General features: G+C 47.8%; 1 pseudogene; it reads left to right on the plus strand.

Moving 5' to 3' along the window:
• Positions 1-1332: 1332 nt before the first annotated feature.
• Positions 1333-7122, plus strand: LOC127444747 (G-protein coupled receptor 183-B-like; annotated as a pseudogene).
• The last annotated feature ends 8340 nt before the right edge of the window (positions 7123-15462 follow it).

Below are 15462 nucleotides of genomic sequence, written 5' to 3' on the forward strand. Positions count from 1 at the left end.
CTTTACTGATTAAAAGCTCCCATCTATTCACTTTAAAATCCTCCTAAAAAGGACACCATTTCACTGGCTTTTGGCGCCCCTCACTGGAAAACTGCAGCCAAACGTATAATGAAGCACATAATTTAGTGTAGAGCCGAGGAGGGCGGGGCCGGGCTGGAATGAGACACACCCGGTCCCCAATCAGCCTGATGGGGCGCACGAGGGATAAAGGCAGCCGGGGACGACAGTTCGGGAGAGAGAATTACAGACAGCTGTACTTTGTGTTTATAGTTGTGTGTTTTGTTTAAGTTGTTTATTAAATTATTATTTAAGTTGTCAAACCGGTTCTCGCCACCTCCTTTCCACCGAACCCCCTTACACTGGTGCCAAAACCTGGGAAGGAGGAGGGATTCCCGTCGCAGAGTCCTCGACACTGCCGTCTACCCAGGGGAGCGCCTCTGCCGTCCGACGGGGGACGGAGTAGCCCGACCACCCGGACGTGGGGAACGGCCGCCGTCCATGAGGCAAGTGGGGACGGGACTCCCCGACCGCCTGGAGCAAGGGAGCCACTGCCGGGGGCGGAGGAGTGCCCTGCCGTCCCCCAGGAACGCGGAGGGGTCAAGAGAAGACCGCCGTCCGCGGGGGGAGGAGGGAAGTGACTCCCCGACCGCCTGGGGTGGTAGGGCCGCTGCCAGGGGCGGAGGAGTGTCCCCACAGGACGCCGGGAACGCGGAGGGGCGTTCTGTCCACTGGGGGTCGGAGGTCTGACTCCGGTCTGCAGTCCGCCTGAGAGTGTGGAGTAGTGATCGGGGACCACGCGACGGCGCATCAGAGAACCGGTGAGTTTCTTTTTTCTCTCTCTCCTCTCTATCTCTCTGTCGCTCCGTGTTGGCCTTTCCCTTGCCATTTTGTTTTGTTGTTTTTCCCCTCCTGTCTCCTCCCAGGTCAAGGAAGACGGGGATGACCCGCCGGCAGTCGGGGTGTAAGGCACGCCCCCCCTGGAGAGGATGGGTGGGGGATGTACGTCATGCCGGGGGCTCCCCGGCCTGAGGCAACGCCGGGAGGAGTGTAGAGCCGAGGAGGGCGGGGCCGGGCTGGAATGAGACACGCCCGATCCCCAATCAGCCTGATGGGGCGCGCGAGGGATAATTATTAAAGTTGTCAAGCCGGTTCTCGCCTCCTCCTTTCCACCGAACCCCCTTACATTTAGGTTTTGCAAAAATTTTGCCATAATCACGTAATGTTAATGAGACCAGGCTGTAATAGTTACACTTAAAATATCTGGTTGGTTAAACATACAACATACTGGGTTGTCTCTCCTTGCAGTGTCTTCCGTGACTTCTGTGTATATCTATGATGAGTCCAGATCTCAACCAGAATCTCAACTGCACCAACCTCTATGACCATTGTTCAGTTGCCCGAGTTTTTATCCATCTGGTCTATTCCATCATACACTATATTGCCAAAAGTATTCGCTCACCCATAATTTAATTCAGGTGTTCCAATCACTTCCATGGCCACAGGTGTATAAAATGAAGCACCTAGGCATGCAGACTGCTTCTACAAACATTTGTGAAAGAATGGGCCGCTCTCAGGAGCTCAGTGAATTCCAGCGTGGTACTGTGATAGGATGCCACCTGTGCAACAAGTCCAGTCGTGAAATTTCCTCGCTACTAAATATTGCACAGTCAACTGTCAGTGGTATTATAACAAAGTGGAAGCGATTGGGAATGACAGCAACTCAGCCACGAAGTGGTAGGCCACGTAAAATGACAGAGCGGGGTCAGCGGATGCTGAGGCGCATAGTGCGCAGAGGTCGCCAACTTTCTGCAGAGTCAATCGCTACAAACCTCCAAAGTTCATGTGGCCTTCAGATTAGCTCAAGAACAGTGAGTAGAGAGCTTCATGGAATGGGTTTCCATGGCCGAGCAGCTGCATCCAAGCCATGCATCACCAAGTGCAATGCAAAGCGTCGGATGCAGTGGTGTAAAGCACGCCGCCACTGGACTCTAGAGCAGTGGAGACGTGTTCTCTGGAGTGACGAGTCACGCTTCTCCATCTGGCAATCTGATGGACGAGTCTGGGTTTGGCGGTTGCCAGGAGAACGGTACTTGTCTGACTGCATTGTGCCAACTGTGAAGTTTGGTGGAGGAGGGATTATGGTGTGGGGTTGTTTTTCAGGAGCTGGGCTTGGCCCCTTAGTTCCAGTGAAAGGAACTCTGAATGCTTCAGCATACCAAGAGATTTTGGACAATTCCATGCTCCCAACTTTGTGGGAACAGTTTGGGGATGGCCCCTTCCTGTTCCAACGTGACTGCACACCAATGCACAAAGCAAGGTCCATAAAGACATGGATGAGCGAGTTTGGTGTGGAAGAACTTGACTGGCCTGCACAGAGTCCTGACCTCAACCCGATAGAGCACCTTTAGGATAAATTTGAGCGAAGACTGTGAGCCAGGCCTTCTCGTCCAACATCAGTGTCTGACCTCACAAATGCGCTTCTGGAAGAATGGTCAAAAATTCCCATAAACACACTCCTAAACCTTGTGGAAAGCCTTCCCAGAATAGTTGAAGCTGTTATAGCTGCAAAGGCTGGGCTGACGTCATATTAAACCCTATGGATTAAGAATGGGATGTCACTTAAATTCATATGTGTCTAAAGGCAGGTGAGTGAATACTTTTGGCAATATAGTGTATGTCCAGTGGGTCTTTTAGGCAATGCATTGGCTCTTCATGTGATCTTATTCAACCTCACCAAGCTCAACTCAACCACGCTCTATTCTGCCAACCTGGCTGTGTCTGATATTCTTTTCTGCCTGTCTCTCCCTCTATGAGTCGTTTACTGGCCCTTGGGAGAAGGGCTATGTAAAGCCACAGCATTGCTCTTCTATTTTAACTGCTACACAGTTAACTTTATGACATGTCTGGCAGTTTATCGTTTTGTGGCTCGGGTGTTACCCAGGCTGGGGAAACTTAGAAAGGTGAAGAATGTGCGATTTGTGTGCCTCACTTGCATGGAATACCCCAATTTTGAGGGTGCAATTGAAGAACTAGTCTACATGCTGATTGGGGCAGTAGTTTTAGGCTTCGGTGTCCCTGTGGGAACAATCATTGTTTGCTATTCCATATTGACCTATAAGCTACATCTAGTGACAAAGTCTAACCGGCTGACGGAGCAATCGGGGAGGACCAAAAAAGCAAGAGGAGTGATCGCAGGAGTGGTGTTGGTGTTTGTGGTGTGTTTCAGCCCGTATCATCAACATACTCCAATACATGATCCGGAAACATTTCTGTGAACCAGACTGCACTGAACTTCAGTCCTTTCAGATATCCCTGCATATTACTGTATGTCTCATGAACCTAAATTCATGCCTGGATCCATTTGTTTACTTCTTTGCTTGTAAAGGTTACAAGCAGAAGGTGATGAGGATGACGAAGTAGCAGGTTGGCACTCACTTCTCCAGTGTTGGGAGGACCTCCGGGGAAACCGGACACAGCCAGGAGCGGTGTCCAGTGATGGAGGTAGGGACATTGATCTGGATCCCCGATGCTCCACAGGCTGCCCCGATCGGGCTGGGGCGTATCGGATACCGGTAAGAGTAAATGGAGATACACATCAAGCTTTGGTGGATACAGGTTGTTCTCAAACCTCGATCCACCAGTGCTTGGTGCAAGGCGGGGCATTTGATAAAAATAAACTGGTGAGGGTGAGGTGTGTGAATGGTGACATTCACAAGTATCCGGTGGTTACCACTGAAATACGATTCAGGGGGAAAAGGCATAGAGTTGAGTTAATCTCCACCTCACCCATCCACTAATTCTGGGAACCAATTGGCCCGGCTTTAAAAATCTATTGAGGGTAATGTGTGTGGATGGGTCCTGCAAAATAGTGGCGTGGGGTGTGACGTTAAATACGATGGCTGGTGAGGCAGTGCTTGGGCCGTCAACATTGGCTCCGCTTTGGGATGATGCAGACAGGGGCTTCCCTGAGGAGGATTTCCCTCTGGAGCAGTCACGTGACGAGTCCCTCAAGCACGCCTTTGACCAAGTGAAAGTAATTGATGGTCAACAGCTCCAGCCCGGTGTTGCGCTCACATACCCGTACTTTTCTATTATCAAAGAGCGGTTGTATTGAGTGACGCAGGACACTCAAACCAAAGAGAATACGACTCAGCTGTTAGTACCAAAAAGCCGTCGGGAAACACTTTTCAAGGTGGCTCACTATAATCCAATTGCTGGCCACTTGAGTCACGAAAACACTTTGAACCATATAATGGCCCGTTTCTTTTGGCCGGGCATTTATGGGGACATTCGCAAGTGGTGTGCAGGGTGCTGTGAATGTCAGTTGGTAAATCCACTGGCCACCGCAAAAGCGCCATTGCGCCCGCTGCTGTTGATTGAGATCCCCTTCGAGAGAATTGGCATGGATCTCGTTGGGCCATTAGAACGGACTGCACACGGCCATCGCTTTCTATCGGTTCTGGTGGACTATGCAACGTGATATCCGGAAGCAGTGCCTCTGAGCAATATCTCAGCATGTAGTTTTGCAGAGGCACTCTTCAAAATGATCTCCCATGTGGGGATTCCAAAGGAAATCATCACTGATCAAGGCACAACGTTCATGTCACGTACACTTCGCGAACTGTATGAATTATTAGGTATTAAATCGATTCGCACCAGCGTTTATCACCCGCAAACCAACGGGCCTTAAAAAACATGATTCGTAAGTTCGTACACGAAGATGCTAAAAACTGGGATAAGTGGTTCGAACCCCTGCTGTTTGCAGTACGAGAGGTCCCGCAAGCCTCCATCGGGTTTTCCCCGTTTGAGCTACTGTATGGGCACCGGAGGGTGCAGATGGTTGTGGCTGACTTTCTCTCCAGATATGGGGGGAGTAGGCAGGCCGGATGTTGCCCCGGCCTGAGTCAGCAGTGGGGGCATGTGGCATGGGGGGCGTGGTCATGTGTCAGTCTGCAGGAGAGAGAGAGCGGTAAGGCTCGTCACCTGGCTCATAATTATTTCTAACACCTGTCTCTCATTATAGTGATGGCGTAGGGAGACTTAAAGTTCTTCTAAAAGACAATGTCAAAAAAAGGAAGTTGATGTTTGTTCCACAGACAACTGCCCTTTCACATTCAGTGGGGTTCAAAAGACCACACTGAAAAGCAGGGAATTAAAATGTGATTTAATACTGGAAATAAACACAATTTTAGGATTTTCATAATTAATCAAAGCTTGTGTTTGCTGACATTAAAGCAAAAGGGGGACATACCTGTCACGGTCCTGTCACCTTGTCAGGTTTGGTTTCTGTCTGATGGGACCGTGGCATTATCGTCCCCTTTCTGTCTCGTTGTTGGTTACCACTGTGCACGAGTTACTGCCGTGTGCTCTCCAGTGATGTCACAGTCCTGTCACCTCCTGTCAGGTTGGGTTTTGTCTGATGAGGACAGTGGCATCATGTGGCTGTTTGTTTTGTTCATGTATCTGCTGGTTGCCCGCGTGTTGGGTGTGTGGTTGCCTTCCAGTTTTGCTGCATGTCAGCTGGTCTTCCATGGAGGATACCTCATCACTGCCTGCGTGTTGGTAGTTAAGATCGCCCATCTCTGCTGGGCGTTGTTCTGCACCTCACTGAGCTTCAGCGGAGGATTATACAAATCTGTTCCTCAACCCAGTGACTGCTCATTATTTCTGTTAATAAATCCTTTGAACTGTTCCTCTGCTCTTGGGTCTGTTTGTACTCACTATCGTTAAAGAACAATCCAGCCACACATGGACCCAGCAGAGGAATCCACTCTTCGCTCCACCCTCTCTCAGCAGGGAGCCTTGCTGGGACATCAGCAGGATCAAATCTCTGTTTCGAACCGGGCTCTGGAGATGATGGCTTCGCAGCTTGTGGAGCTCACCTCCATTGTTCAGCAGCTCCACCTATCTCCGGATGCTGGCCCCTCTCAGGAAGCTTCCTTACTGGCTTTGGTGGTTCCCTTGGCTCCTGGACACTTTGAAGCCCGTATTCCCTCTCCAGCCCCGTATTCAGGTGAGTCTGAATCCTGCAGCGCATTCTTTTCACAATGTTCCTTGTTCTTCATTAAACAACCCTCTGCTTTCCTGTCGAAGAAAATGAAGGTGGCTTACGTCATCCTGCACCTCACTGGAAGGGCCGCTGCTTGGAGAACCACCATGTGGGACAATGGAAGTGCTTGTTGCGCGTCATCCTTAGCATTTGCCACAGAGCTCTACCGAGTATTTGATCCGGCCCTGCTGCAGTGCGATGAACCTATCACCGCCCGGAGGAGGTGGAGGAGGAGCTAGGCACCTGCTCCTCAGTCGCTGAAAGCATCCACGGCCACAGAGGCCGTTCCCCTGCTGCTTCCAGCGTCCACAGCCATGGAGGCCGTTTCCCTGCTGCTGCCAGTGCCCACAAAGGCCGTTCCCCTGCTGCCGTCAGCGCCTACATTCACTGAGGCCGATCCCCTGCCATTGCCTGTGCCCACGGCCACTGAGGCTGTTCCACTGCTGCTGCCAGCATCCACGACCACGGAAGCCGTTTCCCTGTTTCTGCCAGTGCCCACGGTCACTGAGCCCGTTCCCCTGCTGCTGACAACGTCTATGGCCATGGAGGCCATTTTCCTGTCACTGCCAGTGCACACGACCAATGAAGTAGTTCTCTTGATACTGTCTGTGCCCATGGCCACGGAGGCCGTTTCCCCTTCCCTGTCTGTGCTCATGACCAAGTGGGTCGTTTCCCTGTCACTGCCTGTGCCAGCGACCGTGGAGGTCATTCCCCTGTCACTACCTGTGCTCACAGCCACGGAGGCTGTTGACCTGCCCCTGCCAGTGCCCATGACCATGGAGGTTATTCCCCGGCCACTGCCTGTCCTCACAAATATGGAGGCTGTTCCCTTGTCACTGCCAGTGCTTACAGCTGAGGAAGCTGTTCCCAAGTCACTGCCTGTCTTCACAGCCACGAAGGCTGTTCCCCTGTCACTACTTGTGCTTATGGCCATGGAGGCCATTCCCCAGCCTCTGTTGCCCACAGCCACGGAGGCTGCTCCCCAGTTGCAGCTGCTAGTGCTCTCAGCTGCGGAGGCTGTTCCCCTATCGCGGCCAGCATCCACGGCCACGGAGGCCATTCCCCAACCGTGACCAGCGCCCACACCTGAGCCATCTACAGCTCCGCCCCAAACCACTCCCTCCTAAATCCTGTCCAGCGGCTGCTGTCCAGTTCACTGCCCCCTCTGCCCTGAGGCTGCCTCCCAGGCTGCTAGACCCTGCCTCTGCCCTGAGGCCTCCTCCCAGGCCTCCGGACCACACCCCTTTACTTAAACTCCCTCCCTGGTTTCCCTCCCTTCCTTTCTGTTGTGTTTCCTGTTCATTGTTAAGAGTTCGTTTTGTTTGTCTTGTTTTTTTTATTTTGGGACCCCTTTGGGGGCGGGGGGTACTGTCACGGTCCTGTCACCTTGTCAGGTTGGGTTTCTGTCTGATGGGACCGTGGCATTATCATCCCCTTTCTGTCTCGTGTTTCATGTACGTTCTTTGTGTGAGTGCACAGGTCCAGTTGTTAGTGACCGCCGTGCGCGAGTTACCACCGTGTGCACTCCGGTGATGTCAAGGTCCTGTCACTTTGTCAGGTTGGGTTTTGTCTGACGAGGACCGTGGCATCATCGTCCCCTGTTTGTTTTGTTCCAAGCGTATTGATGTTTTTGTTGTGTTTTAGGTGCCGCTTGCACGCAGAATCAGCATTTCCATGGGAACCCTGATTGTTTCCATGGGAATGCTGATCATGCCAACTTTCAGCTGCCAGCGGCACCTGCCCCTTGTTTGTTCATGCCTATATTAATCCCCTCGTGTGTCATGTCCTTTGTTGGATTGTTAAATGTATTTAGAAGTTGAATGTTTAATGTTGCTCAGTGTTAACTGAGTTTTTGAGCATTGTTGTTTGATGTTGAGTACTAACCTCACTCTCTCTGCCTAGATGGTCCTGTCTCATGTATCAGCATGTCAGCTGGTTTTCCATGGAGGATACCTCGCCTCTGCCTGCGTGTCAGGAGTTAAGATTGCCCATCTCTGCTGGGTGTTGTTCTGCACCTCACTGAGCTTCAGCGGAGGATTCTATGAATCTGTTTCTCAACCCAGTGACTGCTCATTATTTCTGTTAATAAATCCTTTGAACTGCTCCTCTGCTCTTGGGTCTGTTTGTTCTCACTATCGGTCATTACAATTAGGGATGCACCGCTCCGATACTGACGTTTTCAAAGGGATCGGGTATCGGTCCGACGAGCCCGATCCAAATCCAGTACTGTGTGTTAGTCATGTTTGTTACTGTCAAGCTCAAAAAATGACAAAAAAGAACCATTAAAACACAATTAAAGTAGTTTATATGACTCGTCCATTTTATTCAAAGCCACTTGAAGATGTGTGATAGCTCTGTGAATCACAAAAGGCTGTGTTTTATAAGTAAATATATAAAATGCACGCACAGCTCCAGTGTGTCAGTGAATGGTCTGTTTACACACACGCGCGCCTATTTTTAGCCTTCACGCGGTGTACAATTTTAGAGCGCTACTCATGAACAACATCTCAGATGTAGATGCTCAATAGTTCGGTTCACTTATATGCATTTTTACCAGAATTTAAATAAGAAGCGAATTAAACTTCTGTGAACTTTCCTACAAACAGACACATACAGGACTTCCTGGAGAGTTCAGAATGTCAAAATAAAAGCGTGAGGGTTTAAAAGTTAAAGGTGTCACGGAGGCAGAGATATGAACTCAGTAGCAGGGTTTATTGAACAGATGATTGAAACAGTGATGTAAACATTGTGAGTAAATCCAGCTGAGAAGAGTGGCAAACAGCAGGTGAGTAATATCCAGACAGGGTATAGACACGATGAACAGATAACTCGCAACAGTCTTATGATACTTGCAGGCAATAATGAAGACACAGGTGTTTGACATAGTAGAAAGGTGTTGAGTCTCAGAGATACTATCGATGAGAACAGACAAAGAGTGTGTGTGAAAGAAGGGTATATATGCAGTCCTTGATTAGCCACTAATGATATGCAGGTGCGTGTAATCAGAACTCAGGGGAGAGTGAGCGCTGTGAGGAAGAAAGAAAGAGACCGGTGGATCCACAACAAAAAGGTGCACGATTGAGATATATTAATGTATATTACTATTATAATATATTATTTTTATTATCATTTGTTTACCAATTATAATAATATTTAAGTTGAATGGGTTCCAAAAAATAACTGCGTGAATGAAATGTGAGCTGATTTCTTATAACTAAATTGAACAAAAAAGAGATCTGAATCCTTTAAAGTCCAGATACAAGCTGAAAAAACAAACTGCAAAAAAAAAAAAAAAAGAAAAAAAGAAAAAAAAAACGGCTTCTTTTCTACTGATGACTTATACTGGAATTACTGTTAATTTTGCTGCTACATTATCCAGAATACTAGTTAACAATAAAGTGTTTCTTAATAAGCTATACATTTATATTAAAATAATGTGTAATTAGAGGTTTGTGTTTCCTTACATATTAAAGAGTACACCCAATTAGTTCCACACAATAATGTAAAGATATTCTAAACTGATTATGCAAAAAAACAACACCGGTATCGGATCGGGATTGGTATCGGCCGATACTGAGATTTCCGATATCGGAATCGGATCGGAAGAGAAAAAGTGATATCTGTGCATCCCTAGTTACAATACCAAATATAAAGAATTTATAATACAATAATGTCAATTTTTCATTTAAACTTTTCACTCGAAATGTTATGGTGATAATAAACATATACAACAATTCTGGTCCTCGAATATGATTGGCCAAGTGAGTTCCAAGCACTCTTGTATTATAACAGCACATTTACAGGGATGTTTCAATGTTCCTGACTGGCTTTCAGTTTCTGTGTTGCTTTAAGACATGCAAAGCTTAATGCTTTGGCTTCTTTTGGAACTATTTTCATTGCTGGAAAAGTACACAAACCTACTTAACATTTTTTGTCTGATACGTATTGCAAGTTACTCAATATTATTTACTTGTTGTAGAACTGATGTATAAAAGTAATATTACACTCACAATCATGCTGTTGGTCTGAACATTAGCACTCTTGCTCGTGGGATATTGCTTAATTGTAGTAACAAAAAACGATTCCATTAGAAAAATGTTAAATAAAAGCATTTTCACAAGTGAATTCAAGACTCCATTACATTCTGTGCATGCAGCATGAATGCACATGGCAGTGCGATGGAAAACAATAGTTGGTAAAAACCAAATGGACTGAAAATGGCATAGAAACTTATGACACTCACAGTCCAGCTGTAAGAACATCCACCTGAAGTTCAAACAGGAAGCGTAGAGCCTCTGTCAGCCAGAAGTCAACAAAAGCAGAGAGAATCCAGGTTCCGAAGAGAAAGGACTAAGCATCAGCAACAAAAACATGCCAATGTTATAAGCATACAGTTTTCTCCAGTAGCATCTGAGAAAGTTCAACAAATAGAAATGGTGGCTTTATATGAGCTAATGTGTGATACAATTTGAAAAAGTTTCTTGTTTCATTCAATGGTGATGTATCAAGAAGGCAAACTTAGCATTAGAACGGGCAACAAACATTGTATACAACTAATTCTCAATCATGATTCCTGAGTTGCATTCAAATCAGTTGTAAAATGCAGATAAACACACTTTTGATGTTGTATTTATTAGTTCTATATTAATGCACCAAGTTACAGTGTTGCTTGGCAACTGTAAACAGCCTAGTTATGCTAATCAATTGTTACTTACTGGACAAACTGTTTATTCCCAATACTATATTGTCAATAAATATTGCTGTTGCTGTCATTTTTTTTACAAGCAATAAGCCAATAGAGGCTATGTGTTACAGTGATTATACCATGGTTAAGGTTTCAGCTCTGTGTCATGCATCACCCATTTACCTTTACCCATGGTAAAATCACTGTGACATACAGCCTCTCTGGACTTGTTGTTCAGCCGGGTTGGAAAGTGAATTGCAGCACCTCTTACTTTTGTACAAGCAAGCTACAATTAGTCAACTGATCCTTCCGAAGCGTGAATATCCTTAAAGCCACGGGTCCAGATGGCATTCCGGGCCGTGTCATCAGAGCGTGCGTGAACCAACTGGCTGGTGTTTTTACGGACATTTTCAACCTTTCCCTCTCCTTGTCTGTAGTCCCCACATGCTTCAAAACGTCCACCATTGTGCCTGTACAAAGCAATCCAAAATCACTTGCTTAAATGACTGGCATCCTGTTGCTATGACCCCCATCATCAGCAAATGCTTTGAGAGGCTAATCAGAGATTACATCTGCTCTGTGCTGCCTGCCTCACTGGACCCATTACAGTTTGCTTACCGCAACGACCACTTCACTGATGATGCCATTGCATCTACACTACACACTGCTCTTTCCCACCTGGAAAAAAAGGAACACTTATGTGAGAATGCTGTTTGTAGACTACAGCTCAGCATTCAACACCATAGTGCCCTCCAAGCTAGATGAGAAACTCCAGGCTCTGGGCTTAAACAGCTCACTGTGCAGCTGGATCCTGGACTTCCTGTCAAGCAGACGCCAGGTGGTTAGAATGGGCAGCAACATCTCCTCATCACTGACCCTCAACACTGGAGCCCCGCAGGGCTGTGTTCTCAGCCCACTCTTGTATTCCTTGTACACACATGACTGTCTGGCAACACACAGCTCCAATGCCATCAAGTTTGCTGATGATACAGTGGTAGGTCTGATCACTGACAATGATGAAACAGCCTACAGAGAGGAGGTGCACACTCTGATATGCTGGAGTCACAAGCACAACCTCTCCCTCAACGTCAGCAAGACCAAGGAGTTTGTGGTGGACTTCAGGAGGAAAGACAGAGAACACAGCCCCATCACCATCAATGGAGCACCGGTGGAGGGAGTCAGCAGCTTCAAGTTCCTCGTTGTCCACATCACAGAGGAACTCACATGGTCTGTCCACACTGAGGCCATTGTGAAGAAGGCTCATCAGCGCCTCTTCTTCCAGAGACGGCTGAGGAAGTTTGGAATGAACCACCACATCCTCACACAGTTCTTCACCAGCACTGTAGAGAGCATCCTGACAGGCTGCATCACTGCCTGGTACAGCAACACCAACAGCACCGCCCACAACCGCAAAGCCCTGCAAAGGGTATTGCGAACTGCCAGACACACATCGGAGGTGAGCTTCCCTCCCTCCAGGACATATATATACTAGGCGGTGTGTGAAAAAAGCTTGGAGGATCATCAAAGACTCCAGCCACCCGAGCTATGGGCTGCTCTCACTGCTACCATCAGGCAGGCGGTATCGCAGCATCAGGACCCGCACCAGACGACTTTTGAACTCTTGATCACTCACGATCAATATACATCAGCACTGCACTTTATAAATCTTATTATATCACACTGGACTGTCATAAATGATATTCTCTCTTAACTACACACTGGCAACTGACTATCAACTGACAGTCTGAATGTCAATACAGTACAATACAACCTACTGTATATTTTATATACACTTTATATACTATTTTTGTGTGTATTCTATATTATGTGTATGTGTATTCTATATTGTGTGTATTGTATACTGTACATTGTATATTATTATTGTGTTGTGTAATTATGTGTATATTAGATATGTAAATTGTGTTGTGTAAATCTGATGTTTATTGTAAATAGGTATAAGTCTCATCACTGTCATGACTGCTGTGTTGCTCGGAACTGCACCCAAGACTTTCACCCACTGTTGCACTTATTCATATGGTTGTGTGACAGTAAAAGTGATTTGATTTTGATTTTTGATTGCAAAAAAAGATGCAGATGCTCCAACTTTCTGCTTAGCATTTTAATTTTGTGCAACTTTTTTTGAGCTAAGAGGTGTGTTCAACAAGTTTATGATACATAGATTAACACTAGATTGAAAGTTTTTATAAATTGTAGAATGTTAGGTCTGGGTAGGAATTTTTCTTTGTCTCTGTCCTCACCAAAAATTCCAGTAATTGGGAAAACATCTCGTCTTGTTTCAATTCTTAAAATAAATAAATAAATAAATAAATAATGTGAGTAGTAATATTAATAATATTAGACCCATAGCCCTGACGTCACACATAATGAAATATTTTGAAAGGATTATCCTTGGTCATCTGAGTAGACAGGTGTCAGTCTTTCAAGATCCCCTGCAATTCGCATAGAGGAAGGGTGTAGGTGTAGATGATGCACTACTTTTTATGCTTCACAGCATTTACAGCCACCTGGAAACGTCATGGTTACTTGCGTAACCTCCGTTCCCTGTTGGAGGGAATGAGACGTTGTGTCGATGTAGTGACACTGGGGGTCACTCTTGGGAGCCCAAGACACCTCTGGTCTTTGATAAAAGGCCAAAGAAAATTGGCGAGTGGTATTTGCATGCCGCTCCCCCGGACATACGGGTATAAAAGGAGCTGGTATGCAAGCACTCATTCAGGTTTTATGCTGAGGAGCCGAGACAAGGTCCGGCCATTTCAGCGGGTAGTTCAGCATTGTGGCAGGAGGGACACAACGTCTCATTCCTTCCATCAGGGAACGGAGGTTACGCAAGTAACCATGATGTTCCCTGTCACGCACTCGACGTTGTGTCGATGTAGTGACACTAGGTGTCCCTATACAAAACGCTGCAACTGGCTGAACTGTGTTACGTGAACTGGCGGTGTGTGATGGGTAGACAACTGTGTGACTCGTAGCCAGCGTACCAGGCCGACACGTAACCTCCTCCAACATAGTTATGAGTGTTGAACGGCCCTTTGGGGACAAGTCGACTACCCAAAAGATAGAGACAGGCTAGCCCAGTTTTGGCCTTTTTTCACTCCCTAAAAAAAAGGGTGATTATCCGACTGGGCCAACCAGGTCTAGTCGGGGGGTGTCCCTCCCAAGAGAGAAGGGGGGATATTTAAGTGGAAAATACTTCACATGGTCTTGCCGATCATGTGGAGAAGTCTCATGGTAGATCCTACCCAACGGGAGAGGAGTTACTACAAACATGGAGACTGTGGCAGAGGGGGCTCTGCCCAAGGAAGACGCAGTTTGCCAACAGGGAAACGAATTAGCGGAAGATATACATCGCATGGGGTTTCCTTACAGGGAACTGCCACATGCGGAGCACCTACCCCAGAACAGGGCGTGATATGCCATAGCTATGGCATCAATGAGCCAGTGGGCGATCCTCTGTTCGGAGACAGTGCTTCCTTTCCGCTGTGCACCAAAGCAGACAAAGAGCTGCTCAGACATATTAAAGCTCTGCGTGTGATCCAAATAGATGCGTAAAGCATGCACCGGACACAGCAATGACAGGACTGGGTCTGCCTCCTCCTGAGGCAGTGCTTGCAGGTTCACCACCTGGTCCCTAAAAGGGGTGGTGGGAACCTTGGTCACATAGCCCGGTTGGGGTCTCAAGATCACGTGAGAGTAGCCCAGACCGTCCTTCAGGTCTACCGCCGCGAACCAATCTTGATGCCGGACGCTCTCCAGAATGCGTTTTTGCATCAGCATCTTGAACAGGAGTCTGTGTAAAGCCCGGGGGGAGAAGAGACCTGTTCTCGCAACCCATGGAGACTGTCACATCAGGGGCGGATATGTGCCACAGCTGGGCACGCGGGGGCGGGGAAACCGCCGCTGGAGCGCCAATCCTGCAAGGGTAAAAAGGTGGACGGTGGTCATGATGATGGCCGTGCACACTGGATACATGACCCAGGGAACAAGGAAACTGCCGGGGGATGGAGTGGTCTGCTTACCAGCTCCAGAGCAGCAGGTTTCGTCGTCCCTGGGTCACCTGTCTCAGGGGCGCTTCGAAGCCTTTCACAGGTTCTTGGTGGCCGCGAGACGGGTGGCATCTGCTTCCTGCGGTGGGCTCCACGCCGGGGCCGGGCAGCGGGGCGGGCTGCTGTGGAGCCGGTGCAGTCACCACAGGGGGACACCCTTGGTGATGAGCAGATGGGGTGCGGGATGTGCCGGAAAACCTCCGTCTGCTGCTTCACTGCTGAGAACTGCTGGGCAAAGTCCTCAGTGTCGCCGGACTGGCCAACTTGGGAAATGCCCAGACACGAAAGACAGTGATTGTGACCATCAGAAGGCGAGAGATAACGAGCGCAACCAGGAATAACACAAAAAGGAAAGGCATCTTTAAAAGGACGTTCCGTGTGTGCCGCTCTTTTAGAGAAATATACTCTTTTATTTCTGCCGAAGTGCCCAGGGGTATTCTCTGCAGTGCACCAGTGCAGAGGAGGGAGAAGCCGCTGAAATGCGCCGTCAGATCCAGCAGAGGTGAATGAACAGTCGTGGGAATTCAGCTCAGTGAGCATGACTGTTCGGCTCCAAAGAGAAAATCTGAATGAGTGGTTGCATACCAGCTTCTTTTATACCCGTATGTCTGGGGGAGTGGCTTGCAAATACCACTCTGCAATTTTCATTGGCCTTTTATCAA

The sequence above is a fragment of the Myxocyprinus asiaticus genome, chromosome 8 (assembly GCF_019703515.2).
Source record: "Myxocyprinus asiaticus isolate MX2 ecotype Aquarium Trade chromosome 8, UBuf_Myxa_2, whole genome shotgun sequence".
Taxonomy (NCBI): Eukaryota; Metazoa; Chordata; class Actinopteri; order Cypriniformes; family Catostomidae; genus Myxocyprinus; species Myxocyprinus asiaticus.